The following is a 15,967-nucleotide window of genomic DNA, read 5'->3' on the forward strand; positions in this document are numbered from 1 at the left end:
TCTCTCTCTCTCTCTCTCTCTCTCTCTCTCTCTCTCTCTCTCTCTCTCTCTCTCTCTCTCGCTCACGCGCACACGCACACACAACGCTCTCGCTCTCTCTCTCGCTCGCACGCACGCACGCACACACACACACACCACTCTCTCTCTCTCTCTCTCTCTCTCGCTCTCTCTCGCGCGCACACACACACGATGCGCAAAACTCTACATTTGAACAGTCAATAGCAAATACTTAACTAATAACTAATAACAAAACAGTAGCTGATTCTGAATTATCTACTAGGTTCACGAAACGGTCGTCCATGAAATGCATTGCTGTTCTGTTGTAAGTAATCTTAAAGATTCCTAAATGCATCTACTTTCGGAAGCCCAAATTAAGTGCTTTTGCTTTCGCACTGAAACACACAGCGTCTCCCTGACATGGCTGCTTCAACACTAACTGCGGTTACTGAAACCACGCCTTCTTTCTTTGTGTGCACATTTGGGCGGCATTATGCTAATATTTCCACATAGTGAGGTAGATATGTGGGGGCGTGTTAGAACGAGCCATTTTAGGGGGGCGTGGCAGAGTCTTAACTTTGATAAAGAATATCTCTTTGGATTTGAGACTTTAGTCTTTGCAACTTCAGGGTTCTTATCTATGCACAATCAGCTTGTAACACTCCAAAGAGAAAGCAAAACTTGAAATCGCATCATATGACCCCTTTAACACACATGGGATCTATTCATTGCACATTGTTTTGTTTTTTTAAGTGGAAAAAGTTTCTTTAGATTATCCAAATGTTCTTCACGGTAATAAAAAAAAAGAGATTCTTTTAATAACTGATTACAGAAGGGTTCTTTGGGGGGTTCCCCCTATTTTCAACAGTGTAGCCGAAAACCAAAACTAAATCCACAAATAAAGTTTTGCTAATTAAATTTGGGTAATTTAACTCGGTATTATGTTCACAACAAGTTGTACTACAACAGGTGAACCAGTTGTAGTAAAGTTCAACAAGCAGCCCCTCGATATTTCAGCTGAACAAATTTTACATATTGCTACTCATTAGTTTTGGTGACATTGAAATGCATCAATGCTGCTAACATGCTTACTTGTTTTAGATTATCCATGTTGTTTACATAAATCAGATGCTGACACAGTCAAAACACAACACTGAATACAGTTTTGGTCAATGATTTCGGCCCTCCAAATTATTTTTTGGGTTGCGTCACTGCTTGATTGATTCATGCATTGATAATCATTCATTTTGTACATGATGCATTACTGCAGTTTATAATAAAAAAAATGTGCCTCTAGAATGTTAATTTTGGTCAATTGTAAATGTTTTTAAAATAAGCTCATAAGGTCTAATCCTAAAATCATAATTCTGCTTATCCTTTTTTGGACATTGGTTAAATTAAAACATCCTTGCTGCTGCTGTTTTGTCCTGTAATTGCTGCTCGCAGCTATATTTTTCTCTGCCTTTTCTGAGCTCCTCTCTAATAACCTCTTGTCTTCTTTCCACAGGTGGTTGGAGAAGGGAGGAGAGACCATGGTATGGGCACAATAGGTCATATCTGAGGTACGATATAGTGGGATGCCTCTGAAAAAGGTTGGATTGCTGTTGATTGCTGCTCTCTGACAAAGTGCAAAGTTGTCTCTGTGATAGAAAACAAACTCTTGTTGGGTTCTATATTATAAACTCTCACATATATATCAAAACCGTTTTGTATAGTTGGACCCAAAGTAGTTTTGGTTTATAGTGCCTTTCTGTGTGCTGTTTATATGGCGTATACTGTAGCTATCAAAAAATAGGCCCCCTTTAAATGGCGTTTTTATAAAGGGCATTTAATAAGGGAGCACTTTGAAATTTGACCTTCAGATGTAGCTTTGTGATGTCTCATACGTTTTCTCTTGTGTTTTGTAGCGAGTGCACTGAGATACAGGAATTAATTCAAAGGCCCTTTGAGTTTTCCACCATAAATTGAAGTTATTACCTCAGGGCACCGGCCAAAATTACTCCCTCTGCAAATTATTTATATTTTCCTGTTTTAGAAATGAGCCGAGGTTGCAGACTAGTGCCTGATTAGCATAATTCAACGGTATTCACACATCTAGTGATATGCGGCAACCAGAAGTAATTTATTTTCAATGAGAGTTGGCAAGTTTTGCCAATGTTAGTAATGTGGGTGTGTTCAACTACAATAGTTGAGAAAAGTCTTATTTTATGCAAATTAGCAGTAGGAGTTAAATTTAATTCTGAGTGAGTTTGATTCATGTATTCATTGTGTTCATGATTATGCATTTCTGCAGGTTATATTCAGACATTTTCCCTGTAGAATGTTACATTTTATTGCCGAAACAAAAAACTCTACTTCCATGTTTAATCAGAAAAACATGGTATTTAAACTGCCAGTAGTTTTCAAAAGCTGTGGTGAGTTGAATGCAATTTGTAAAGTAAGTTAGTTAGTTGGAAAGCCTACTACAATCAACAATACAACCACAGTCGATGTGGGTGCTTCCAGTGATAAAAATACAGAGAAATTTTACTTTATGCAAATTAGCAGCAATGTGGGAACAACCAATAGGAGTGAAGAAAGTGAAGCATGAGATCAATGTCCTGAAATACTGAATAAATTTAATTCAGAGTGAGTTTGATTCATGCATTGATAATCATTCAGCTTTTTTGTGATGCATTATGCACTGCTGCAGTTTATATTGAAACATTTTCCCCTGTAGAATGTTAAATTTTATTGCTGCAAAAAAACGATTTCTTGTCAAATTAAAAAGACATGCTATTTTAACAGCAAATCATTTTCAAAAGCTGTGGCAAGCTGATTGGCGCACCATACTGGACAGCCCAATACAATCCTCTATATAATCACAGAGAGGTGGGCGTGTCCAGCAATAAAAGTTGAATGAAGTGTTACTTTATGTTAAAGGGGCCATATGATGCTATTTTAAAGATCATTATTTTGTGTATTTGGTGTAACAGAATATGTTGACATGCTTTAATGTTCAAAAAACACATTCTTTTTTAAAATACTGTACATTATTGTAGGTCCTCTATGCCCCGCCTCTATCGTCATTTTCAACAAAGCCCCCTCCTTTGACAAGCGCAGTCTGCTCTGATTGGCCAGCTGACCCAGTGCATTGTGATTGGCCGAACACCACAAGCACGCGTCGGAAATATAACGCTCCTTACCATAATCGCGAGCTTCAGCTTTCAAAATAAATATCAAGACAGTTAATAATGTCGTTAGTTTTACCATCAGTTCAAGCCCGAAAGGGCAACAGAGTCACGTGACAGACACAGTGATAATGCAGTACACAAGCCGCGGTTAAGACAGCTGACGTGCTATGATTTCTGACAGGCAGTTCACTCTCCTGTGATGTGACCCTGTTCCCCTCACACACACACACACACACAACGCGTTACTCGGCGCTGCGCAAAACTCTGCATTTAACTTTGCAAGTAACAGTCAATAGCAAATACTTATACAACAACTAATAACAAAACATACTTACAGTCGCTGATTCAGAAGCGCCAGATTGTCATAGCAAAGTCGGAATTTACCCTTTTTTTTTTTTAGAAATAGCCTTTGTGCACAGCCAGCCTTGTACTCTTCTAGGTTAAAAAAAACTGTCATCCATAAAATGCGTTGCACAAATTCGAACATCTGGGTTGTGCTGTTCTGTTGTAAATAAATCTTAACCAATGATTCCTAATTGCATCTACTTACGGAAGGCCAAATAAAGTGCTTTTGCTTTCGCACTGAATCACACAGCATCTCCCTGACATGCTGCATCAACAATACTGCTGTTGCTGAAACCACGCCTTCTTTCTTTGTGTGCACATTTGGGCGGCATTATGCTAATATTTCCACATAGTGATGTAGGTATGTGGGGGCGTGTTAGAACGAGCCGTTTTAGGTAGGCGTGGTTGACTCTTAACTTTTATAAAGAATATCTCTTTGGATTTGAGACTTTAGTCTTTGCAACTTTACAGATCTTCTTTATGCACCAAGAGCTTGTAACACTCCAAAGAGAAAGGAAAACTTGAAATCGCATCATATGACCCCTTTAATGAGTAGCAATGCTGTGACTACCAATAGGAGTGAAGACATTGAAGCATGTGATCCATGTCCTGAAATACTGTATAAATTGCATTCAACGTGAGTTTGATTTATGTATTGATCATATATGAATAACAGCGCTCAAATGCTAACGGGAAATGGTAATTTTTTTTTATTTCAGTACCAAAGTCTGTACTTTTGACAACGCTAATTGATGATCATTCATTTTGTTTATGACACAATATGAACTTTTGCAGTTTATTTTGAAACATTTTTCCCTGGAGAATGTTGCATTTTATTGTTGTGAAAACTAGTTCCTTGTCAAATTAGAAAGACATGCTATTTTAACAGCAAATCATTTTCTAAATCTGTGGCAAGTTGAGTGCATCAAGTTGGAAAGCCCACTACAATCATCAATACAACCATAGCGATGTGGGCGTGTCCAGCAATAAAAGTTGAGAAAAGTGTTACTTTATGCAAATGAGCAGTGATGCGGTGAACTACCAATAGGAGTGAAGACATTGATACTGTAGGAAATGCATTCTGAGTGAGCTGGATTATGCATGGTGCACTTCTGCCATTTAAATTCAGAATGTTAATTTTTATTGCTGATTCATTGTAAAAATAGAAAGACATGCTATTTTAACAATGGCATGTCTTAACAAAGCAATAATTTTCCAAATCTATGGCAAGTGGTGCACTAATGGTGTTAGTATGTATTACTCTGTGTGTACGCCCCATTACTCCGAGTGTATATATGAAACTACCACAGGGTATCAGCCAAATTAGAGGCAAGTATTTTGATCTTCATTCAAATGAGGGTTTGAGAGATCATCCTAAATGTGGCTGTGTGGGATCATACAGTTGTGCGTGTGTGTGTGTGTGTGTCGACACATTTTTATCCTGTGCTTCCACTAAGGAGTAATTAGCATTCATTAAACCGTCAGCCACACTTCACTGGGGGAGTGCTCTCATTTCACCATTTGATTTTCCTTTGTCTACAAATAGAACAGCACAAAGAGGACTCTGGCTTGGAGGCACAGTCTGTCAACTGGGAGTTTGGTGAAACCACTGGGCGAACTAGTTGTGCTCATTAAAAACCTTTGGCTTTTTGTCAGTTGGTGAACTTTTATGTGGATGCGGGGCTGTTGTAAGCTATGCCAAATATTGCATATGTTTCGAGTAAACAGACGTAGGCTAATATTTTGTATGCTGAAATTTGCCTGTCAGATGTTTTGTTTTCTAGTAAACCTAGTAATTTTTGTTAATGTGAGGTTCCTGCAACAAATATTGACATCAAAATTTAAAGGTGATGTGTGTAATTTCTGTGCCACTTGCAGAATCAAACAGAATTGCAAATTTAATGCAAACACACTCAAACAGTTGCCTTGACTACCCTAAAAGAGGTGGTTGAGCCAATGGTTATTTATGAGAAATTTGAGAATGGAATTCGACTTACTGAATTATGCATATTGCATTATGCAAAAATATGTTTCAAACAATAGTATGCTACATTATTGTCACATGATCTTGTCACATTGCATTTATAATTTCTGCAAGTGATGTCATGATCTGTCATCATCTTTCTTATTAAAAGTCATCAATTTGCATTTTTTATTACATTTTGTGTAAAAATCAAGTGTAGCATTAGTTCTGGCAGGTCACGTTAGTCATGCTCGCATCAGCTTACTCTCAGCTGATCCCCATCTACCTATAGGAATACGACACCTATCTAAGCATTTATATATAAGGTCCCTCAGTATTATCAGCAGTTTTCGCATTGCTCAATAGATAATTACCCTCCCCCATCCCAAGCTCCTCCTCTGTCAGTCAGGATTCAGCCTTCTGATTATCCTTTGAATCAGACTAATTCTAAATTGTGTACATAAAATTATTGAACTTTAACGATATCTGCAATTTATTTATGTTGGTTCTGTTAGGACCGCTATCGTTAAAATTATAGATACTTAGCATAAAGTTTGGTTTGGCAGTATGGTTCTGTTCTGGGCAAAAACCTCCCTGCCCATCCATGCAGCCTGTCATGAATGAGCAGGGAGAGCAGCAATAATAACCCCGCTAGGGTTAACAGAACAGAACAAGGCAGATATCATTAATGTACTTAATGATATTTAAGTGTAACACTTTATTCAAGATAAAGTCTGATTAGCAAGGAATATCATAAAGCGAAGTCCTGACTGTGGCGAAAGGAGGACCTGGGGATGGAGGAGGATAATTTGCTCCAGAGCAAGCTGAAAAGCTGCTGAATAATACTGAATAGAGCTTATATAGGAATGCCGCGATAGGTGTCGTATTCCTATAGGTAGATGTGATAAGCTGAGAATCAGCTGATGCAAGCTTGACTCACGTGACCTGCCAGAACTAACGCTAATGCTTAATTTCTGTTCTGTTTTCCCTGGGGGGGGAGGGTATTGCTGCTCTCCCTGCTCTCATCCAGGCTAGGCTGCATGAATGCGCAGGGAGTTCTTGCCCAGAACAGAACCATACCGCCAATCCAAACTGTTTGCTAATTGTCAATCATCTTTGATGATAGTGGTCCTGACAGAAATGTCCTTTTTTTTGGCCACTCCAAAAATGAGTCAAAATAGAGATAAAAATCAGAGCTGATATTACTTCCGGTTCATTCTTCACACTGCAAATTCGAAGGTGTCAATTTGTGATAGCATACTACCATACTAAGCTTGCTATTTCTGCCCTATATGATAACAGTCAAGTCACGTGCATTGCAGTTTTGCATGCAGCATGATCTGTTGTATACTAGACATTTTGGCAAATTTAGCAGGTCATCTGTGTATTCTGTTCATAAACAAAAAATTACAAATCAGACACACTGTAAGCCAGGGGTGCCCAAACTCGGTCCTGGAGGGCCGGTGTCCTGCAGAGTTTAGCTCCAACCCTAATCAAACACACCTGAAGCTAATCAAGGTCTTACTAGGCATACTAGAAACTTCCCGGCAGGTGTGTTGAGTCAAGCTGGAGCTAAACTCTGCAGGACACCGGCCCTCCAGGACCGAGTTTGTGCACCCCTGCTGTAAACCATGCCTGTGGCGACATTTCTGCGAAAGGATATTATGTTGCTTCTTGCATGTTTCGCAACACTTTCAAAGTGAAATTTCCAGTGATGAACTTGATTCTGGCAATGTTTCATTCCATTAGTTGTTGTAAAATATTTGAAGATATTTAGTGTTACATCACTTTCTCATCCATGGTTCCTCTGCAGTGAATGGGTGCCGTCAGAATGAGAGTTCAAACAGCTGATAAAAAACATCACAATAATCCACAAGTACCCACACCAATCCAGTCCAACATTTAACGTCTTGTGATGCAAAAAGCTGTGTTTGTAAGAAACAAATCCAACAAGACATTTTTAAGCCATTGTTTCTGGCTAAAATAGCTCTATAACTATAATCCATAATCTTGCTTTCTCCAGTGAAAAAGTGATGTTGTCTGAATCAGGAGAGAAATGTGCACAAGGTCAAGCACTGTTTATAAGCAAAAGCAGCTCTAAACGAATATGTCACTGGATTTTGATGTGAGAGGACAACAGGGGATGAACATTTTCAATGGATGAAGTGGATTATTGTGATGTTTTTATCTGCTGTTTGGACTGTTATTCTGATGGCACCCATTCACTGTAGAGGATCCATTGGTGAGCAAGTGATATAATGATGAATTGTATTTGTGGGTGAACTATTCCTTTAATTGACAATTTGCCCCGTAATCATAATTTGTATGAAAAAGTATAAAAACCGCTGCTGTTTTACTGCTACTAGTGTTGCATTCAGCTGGAATTATATTGCAATTTGGAGGGTTGCAAAAATGTAGGTTGAGACGTAGCCTGGGTTGAAATAATATGCATACTGTAAGAGTAGCATGTTAGTACACTATTCTCAAAGAACAGATTGCACTCCCATTTTGTATGTGTTTCTACTAGTGCTAGATAATTCATACCCGTCACCTTTAAATGAGCTTAGCGGTTTCTTCTTTGTGTCTGTGCTGTCAAGATAGGAAACACTTTTCTCATATTGATCGTGTTCAGTGCTCCTCCAGTGCATCTCCTCTGTGTCACTGCTCCCTCCGTCTCTTGGCTGGATTGTGACGTTTGATAGGTTAAAGGAAAGTCTCATTTCCTGGTCGGTCCGCCATTGGCTTGATGCTCCATGCTTGCAGGGTATTTTGCTGTAGAGGTTACTTAGACGGCCTTCAGGACTAATAGTTTTGAAAAATTGGATCTCTTTGAATGAGGCAATATCCATTTAAAAATAACAGGGCCATTTCCTGGAATCAAGGCAGAATCAATCTCTCAGTTTTTGAAAATTTTCCATTCGTGTTTTAAAAGTAAAGACAGCAAAGTACAAAGACGTTTCTCTTGGAGGCATACGACACCATGATCATCTTCTTCAGAAACTTTGCTAAGTACACAGTGATGGCCATCCTGTTATGCTCTCAAGAGGCTGATTTGTACTAGAGTAAGAGTAATCAACAGACACTTTATCTTCTGCTTATGCAGAGCTGCTCTGTTGAAAGAAAAAACAAAGGAATGGCTCTCATTGCATGAAGAAGCTAAAAAAATAAGAGTGTAACAGCCCTGCTGATTACATTCTGCTATTTTCAAAAGCAAGTTGTGATTACTGTAACGATTTAACTGTGATCATCTAATTGAACCTGAACAGTTGTACAATACATTTGTACAGTTTTTCTTCAACAAATCTGAACCCCTATATTGGTGCCATATTTATGTTTTATAATTATAAGTAAAATAATAACATTTTGTTTCACTACATCTGTTATTTTAGTTATTGTATTTGTTAATATTTTGAATCAAGTTTTTTAAGGTTTAAGTACTTCATTACTGAAAGCAATTTTTTTATATTTTTAGTTTAAGTTTATGTTAACAACACTGATACACACGGGGTTAAACTGTCAACATATTTAGCAAATTATCAACCATGCAGAGTTGTTATGATTAAAAAAATTAAATTAAGGAGAAAAATTTTTCCGTTACTTGAAATAAAATAAACTTTAATTAATTAATAAAAAAATTTTTATTTTAGTAATTTCCCATTTTCTTTTAATTTAATGTAGTTTTACTAAAATAAATTAAATCTGAAATAAAAATGTATAAAAACTATATAAAACATTTAAAAAACTACACCTAAAAAAAATGACAAAGCACAATAGAATGACTAAAACTTAAAAACTTAAAAGGATAGTTCACCCAAAAATGAAAATGACCCCATCATTCACTCACCTTCAAGCCATTCTAGGTGTGTATGACTTTCTTCTTTCAGACGAATACAATCGAAGTTATATTAAAAAACATCCTGGCTCTTCCAAGCTTTATAATGGGAGTGGATGGTAGCCCAAAATTTTAAATTTTCAAAATTCCAAAAAATTGAACCAATCAATTATAACAGAAGTCCACACGGCTCCGGGGGGTTAATAAAGGCCTTCTGAAGCGACGCGATGCGTTTGTGTCAGAAAAATATCCATATTTACAACTTTATAATCCTTAATCTCTAACTTCCACTGACTGTCGTATGCGTATTCATGAGAGAGTGGCGTCCAGCGGATGACGTAGCACGTAGGCAAACGCAGTGACGAACACGGAAGCGCAGAGGAGAGAGCGAAACAAAACACCGGTCACGAATTAGTAGTACAAAACGAGGATTTGTAAAGAAAAAATGTTGGAGGATTTCAATACAAGCCAAGAGGACGCTGGTTTTCCTTTGCTGTATACAAAACTTGTTTCTTGTGAGACTAGCATATTCTCACCGGAGTTTACACTACGCCTACGTCATACAACATCCACTGGACGCCACTCTCTCGTGAATGTGCATACGACAGTCAGTGGAAGTTAGAGATTAAGGTTTATAAAGTTGTAAATATGGATATTTTTCTTACACAAACGCATCGCGTCGCTTCAGATGGCCTTTATTAACCCCCCGGAGCCGTGTGGACTTCTTTTATAATGAATTGGTAAAAATTTTGGAACTTTTGGGCTACCATCCACTCCCATTATAAAACTTGGAAGAGCAAGGATGTTTTTTTAATATAACTCCGATTGTATTCGTCTGAAAGAAGAAAGTCATATACACCTAGGATGGCTTGAGGTAAATCATGGGGTAATTTTCATTTTTGGGTGAACTAACCCTTTAACATTAAAACAGAAAATATAAATAAAAAGTATAATAGCATCTTAGTGAGGCTAAAATAACACTGCAACCGTGTAATTTTTGTTTTACATGATTAAATTAGAACGAACAAAACACATTTTCTGTTGATCTTCATGCAAATCTGACAGAAAACAGAAAATGCTACTGACTGTCTGATACACAATCAAATACAATTTCTGATCTGTTCAAATCCAATGCTGCTTGCTGAGTTGATTTTTATTTATTTTTTGTTCCGGCACTGTATGGTATGGACATTGGCAGCAGTCTTGAAGAGACTATTTTGACTTTTAATGATTTATGATTTCTGACGTTTACAAGGCATTGTGGCTGCGACCCTAAACATTTATGATGAATCATAGGCGAATCTAGACACTATTTGAATGGCTTCAGCTTCCATTTGTCATCTCAGCACCACTATCTGTGATTGGCTCTTAGACGTGTGCTCGTCTGTGGCCCTCATAACACTGCAGTAAAATCACAAAATAAAATGCAATCAAATGCATATAATTATATGGTGTTAATTTCATATATATATATATATATATTTGTGTGAGCTTTACAATGACTGTGGTGCTGCTTTATGGCTAGTGATTTTCCTTTCACACATGCTTTGCTTCTTTGTGCAGATTAACAGCTTTTTAGTAGCCTTCTCCTCATTCCTGAATCCAATAATCAATATTCCAGATCAATTGGATGTGAATTAAATTAGGTAATTAAAGAAATGTTGGATTGTTGTGGTCATGGCAGAGAGAATGTAAGATTCATGTTGGCCAAATTGAGATCTAGACTCTTAAAAGTAAAGGTTATTTATTGGCATCGATGGTTCCATAAAGAACCATTGACACACATGGACCGATTTCAATGCAAAATTGTTTCTTTGTAGTAGATTCTTCAAATTTTTAAAATGTTCTTCACACTAAGAACATTTCTTTAAGAACTGATCACTGAAAGGTTTTTTGAGGAACCCAAAATAGTTCTTCACGACAAGCCAACAAAAAAAGTTTGGTTTAACTTGAAGAAATTATGACAGAAATATATTACTATTATACAACCAGGATATATTTCATCTGTGTTTTGAATTATATAGATCTGTTGTGCAGCTGCTGTGATTATTTGACAAACAAACAAATAAATAAACAAACAAATAGCAACATTTTGTTATGAATTAATTGGTATATTTTCATTTGATTTAGTTTAATTTTGTAATGTGACCTTTTTATATGAGTGCAATCCAGATCATTTTAAAATAAATTATTATTATTATTATTATTATTATTATGTAATTATTATAGTTTATTTAGCATGTTTTGTTTTGTTTTATTTTATTCTTTTATTTTATTTTGTGTGTGAAAATGGCTTAAAAAACAGTTCGAAAGTACTAATGAAATGCTTGCGGTGGTGTTTCGAGGTTTGACAGTCAGGCTGTTTTTATCCAAACAGGTTTTTCAGGTTATTAAGCTGAGCAATAGAGTGCAACAATGTAGTTTTAGCAGTAAAAAAATAATAATTTCATTTAATCCATGAAGAAACATATGTTTTTTAAATTGTTTTATAGTATAAACCTTTCATGACAGATCTTTTGTGATCTTTGAGGTTAAGAGATGGTGTATGCATAAGTCAATACTTATTAAGACTTATTGTTTATTGGTACATGGTCACTATTGCAACATTTGCAACATTGCAAATTAGAATAAGGGCATTTTCTTCAGCAAAATTGATATGAAAATCTGTATTTTTCATATCAATTGTTAAATGTTATAAATCACAACATTGTAAATTCCTCATGTTGTTTTTATGTAAGTAAATATTAGTAAATAAATATTTTTAAGTAAATATTAGATTGTGTAACAATTAGAGCTGTCAGTAGATTTTGAATCAAAATCTTTTTATCTTTTTATCTTTTCATTCATCATATAATCCTGAAAAAGTATCACAAAAATCTTGCAAAAAGAGAGCAGGGCTGCGGAAATTCAGCCTCAACACCTGGAGTACTTATAAATAGCTTGAAAAAAAAATTATAACCCTTCATGAAACTACTGCACTTACTCTGGATGTGTCCTACATTCAATTGTTTTGCATTTCAGAGGCTTTCTTGGAAAGCAAATATGTAATTTGTAGATGGAACAAATCACTACCTTGCACACTATACCTTTTCTTGACAGCTTTGTAGATGGATTTTTGTTGGATGTAGTTTCCAGGGAGGTTAGGCAATAGAAAGAGAGAGATGTATTTACATTAGTGTGGTGTCGCTTTGAATTTACGGTTGCAGAAAAGCTGTGTGTATTTCTCTCAGGCATAGAGGCAGTATGTTTATGCTTTTATGACTGACAAATAACCATACAGCTAAAGAATCATTGTTTAAGCTTCGGATTATAGAGATTTCCAAATTGAGTCGCAATGTTGGAAAAATAAACAATTGTCAAAAAAGCCTGCAGCTCTCAAATCCAGCAGATCTGGCTGATATGTGTTTATTCAGGGAATCGATACAAAGTGGAGGTAAAAGAGTAATTGATTTAACACATTGTGTGCACTGCCTTTACACTAAACTAAAGAAATCTTAAACAGAGTGTGTGCGCTTAAAGTACCATGAGGCATGAGCATAGACTTGAGAAAGATGCATTTATTTGATCAAAAATACATTAAATCAATAATATTGTGAAAATATCTTTCCAATTTAAGATAACTGGTTTATATTTAAATACATTGTAAAATGTAATTTATTCCTCTGATGCCAAGCTGAATTTTCAGCATCAGCATCATGGAGTATTACTGTTTTTTTCATACTCCAGTCTTCAGTGTCACATTATCTTTCAGACATCATTCTAATATACTGAAAAAAAAAACATTTATTACTGTTATCAATGTTGAAAACAATTGTGCTGATTCATATTTTTGGTTGTTTAATAAACAGAACCCAAAACGTTTTCATGTGGCTTAAAAACATAAATTATGACACATATCACATTTAAATTTAATAATGCATTAAATGCATTTGACAAATGAGATGTACTTAATTTATTATTTTCTCTTTGCATTTGGAACAAAGATAAAATTATTCATATCAAATAAATAAAAATGAATAAAAACACTAAGAAAAACGCAATATTTTTAGTTCACATTTTCCTTGCAAACAAGTGTACATTGTATAACTGCAGCATGTTTTCAAAAACACATTATTTTAATGTGTAAAGTCACGAGTCGCGCCACGCAAGTGTTTTTTGCTAGTTTCAGCCCGACGCAGTTGTCATTTTCATGTCCAGCGCTACGTTGTTTAAATAGCAAATGCACTTGCGCCCATTTGTGCGCCCATGAAAACGATGTGTGTTCAGGCGCATTGCTTCTGGTGCGTTGCTATTTTGAGGCAACTGAAATAGACTGTGCCATTGAAAAAACAAAAACCTGGGGCCCTATTTTAACGATCTAAGCGCATGGTCTTAAGCGCATGGCGCAGGTGCACTCAGGGCGTGTCCGAATCCACTTTTGCTAGTTTAACGACGGGAAAACGGTTGGCGCGCCCGGGCACATGGTGGGGTAAGGGTAGGGGTAAGGTTAGGTTAGGGTTAGGTCAAATAATGTCATATTTGCATTAAAAATGACATAACTGAGCGAATGACACTTAATGACAGTTGTCATAAACATGCATACAACCTCCTTCATATTCATGACATGTGTCATGTCATGATTATGAAGGTGTCATGTCAGTCTTATGCACACCCCTTCAAGTAAAGTGTTACCAGACAAAATATTGTGCCAGACTTTAGACCAGGTTTGAGTTGGTCTATGGCGCAGTCTATTTTCAGATCCTCAAAATAGCAACAACACACCTCTTTTTTAGACCAGCACGCCAATGGGCGCACAAATGGGCGCAAATGCATTTGCTATTTAAACAACACGGCACAGGATGGTAAAATGAGAACTGCGTCGGACTGAAACTAGCAAAACACTTGCGCTGCGCCTTGCGCCGGGTGTATAATAGAGCCCCTGGTCTAAAGTCTAGCGCAATATTTTTCTTTGTTATTTAAAGAGTGCGTTAGTAATATGCGCCTATAGACGGGTGCACAATGCGTGTACACTTTGCTTATTACACACACAGGGACGCGCAGCATCACACAAACATAATTAAAAATTAAATTCCGGCATGTAAATAGCAAACCCGCCATGACGCGAGCACAACTGCCTCTTAAAGGGAATAGGAGATGAGACTCTGATTGGTTTATTGCACGCCCAAAAAACACCCATTACTCATTAAGAGAATAGGGACAACCCGTTTAGACCATGCACCCGGGTGCGCCGACCGTTTTCCCATCATTAAAGGGATAGTTCACCCAAAAATGAAAATTTTATGTTTATCTGCTTACCCCGAGGGCATCCAAGATGTAGGTGAATTTGTTTCTTCAGTAGAACACAAACAGAGATTTTTAACTCCAGCCGTTGCAGTCTATCAGTCGTATAATGCATGGCAATGGTAACAAAATCTATGAGTTTAAAAAAAACATGCACAGACAAATCCAAATTAAACCCTGCGGCTCGTGACGACACATTGATGTCCTAAGACACGAAACGATCGGTTTGTGCGAGAAACCGAACAGTATTTATATCATATTTTACCTCTAATACACCACTATGTCCAACTGCTTTGAGCGCGCGCACGGCATCCGATGTGTGAGGTGTGTACGTTAATGGGTGTGTTGATATCCAGCTGAAGAGCAATCAACCATAACTTCAGGAGAGCAGGCTCAGAAGTTGGGAATACGTGTGTGGCAGTAAGTGGTCAGGAGTTTGAAAATTACCAATAATAAGAGAAATCCTTTAGTCGACTACGCCACCCGGAATACACCGGGACATAACAGCCCTAAGCAAAGGGACACAGGTTCGTTGCCAAAGGCAGGGTGAGCATAAGGATAGACAGATATAAACAAAAATCACTTTATTAACATACAATTAATAAAAACACATACAAAGAAGAAGAAGAAGTTTTATTTATATAGTGCCTTTCCATAGCTCAAGGTTACTTTACATAGTGCTAAACAAAACATTTGCACACCCATATACACAATACAAACACATAAGGCCACATATAGCCACATTATCCAAAATACATATTAAAAAGATACGTTTTTAGCTGAGTCTTGAATGTAGACAAAGATGGTATATTACGAAGTGTAAGGGGTAGCGAATTCCATAATTTCGGAGCATTAACACTAAATGACCTACCACCTATAGTGGATAGCCGAAAACGAGGAATGGACAAAAGACCAAGCTCAGATGATCTGAGAGACCAGGCAGGAGAATAGGAGTACAGTAGGTCAGACAGATATGGAGGCGCAAGACCGTTTAATGCCTTAAATGTTAGAAGTAATATCTTAAAGTGAATTCGTGATGCCACAGGTAGCCAGTGAAGATCATGCAGTAGAGGAGTAATGTGAGCAGAACGCCTGGTGGAGGTGAGAACTCTTGCTGCTGAGTTTTGAACATACTGTAACCTTGCAATAAGTTTTTTAGGCAGACCAAGAAATAGAGCATTGCAATAATCCAGACGTGATGTGATTAATGCATAAATTAAGATTTCAGCATCAGCTAGAGTTAGAGAAGATCGAAGACGTGCAATATTACGAAGATGGAAAAAGAGGTTTTAACAACAGAAGAAATATGAGAGACAAAAATAGAGATGAGTAAAATAAGACACCAAGATTACGGACAGATGAAGCAGGCTTAACATG

At 37.0% G+C, this 15,967-nt stretch overlaps 2 long non-coding RNA genes across 2 annotated transcripts in view; one reads left to right on the forward strand and one right to left on the reverse strand.

The window, feature by feature from the left end:
- LOC107558615 (uncharacterized) overlaps positions 1–15,967 on the forward strand; it is a 189,022-nt gene that overhangs the window by 78,078 nt on the left and 94,977 nt on the right. Inside the window, exon 2 of the long non-coding RNA XR_001605505.1 lies at positions 1,505–1,559. This is a non-coding gene — a long non-coding RNA (uncharacterized lncRNA). The remainder of the gene's footprint in view (positions 1–1,504; positions 1,560–15,967) is intronic.
- LOC107558614 (uncharacterized) overlaps positions 1–15,967 on the reverse strand; it is a 25,180-nt gene that overhangs the window by 6,125 nt on the left and 3,088 nt on the right. The window lies entirely within an intron of this gene.

This window comes from Sinocyclocheilus grahami, unplaced genomic scaffold (assembly GCF_001515645.1).
Source record: "Sinocyclocheilus grahami isolate Dianchi unplaced genomic scaffold, SAMN03320097.WGS_v1.1 scaffold652.1, whole genome shotgun sequence".
Taxonomy (NCBI): Eukaryota; Metazoa; Chordata; class Actinopteri; order Cypriniformes; family Cyprinidae; genus Sinocyclocheilus; species Sinocyclocheilus grahami.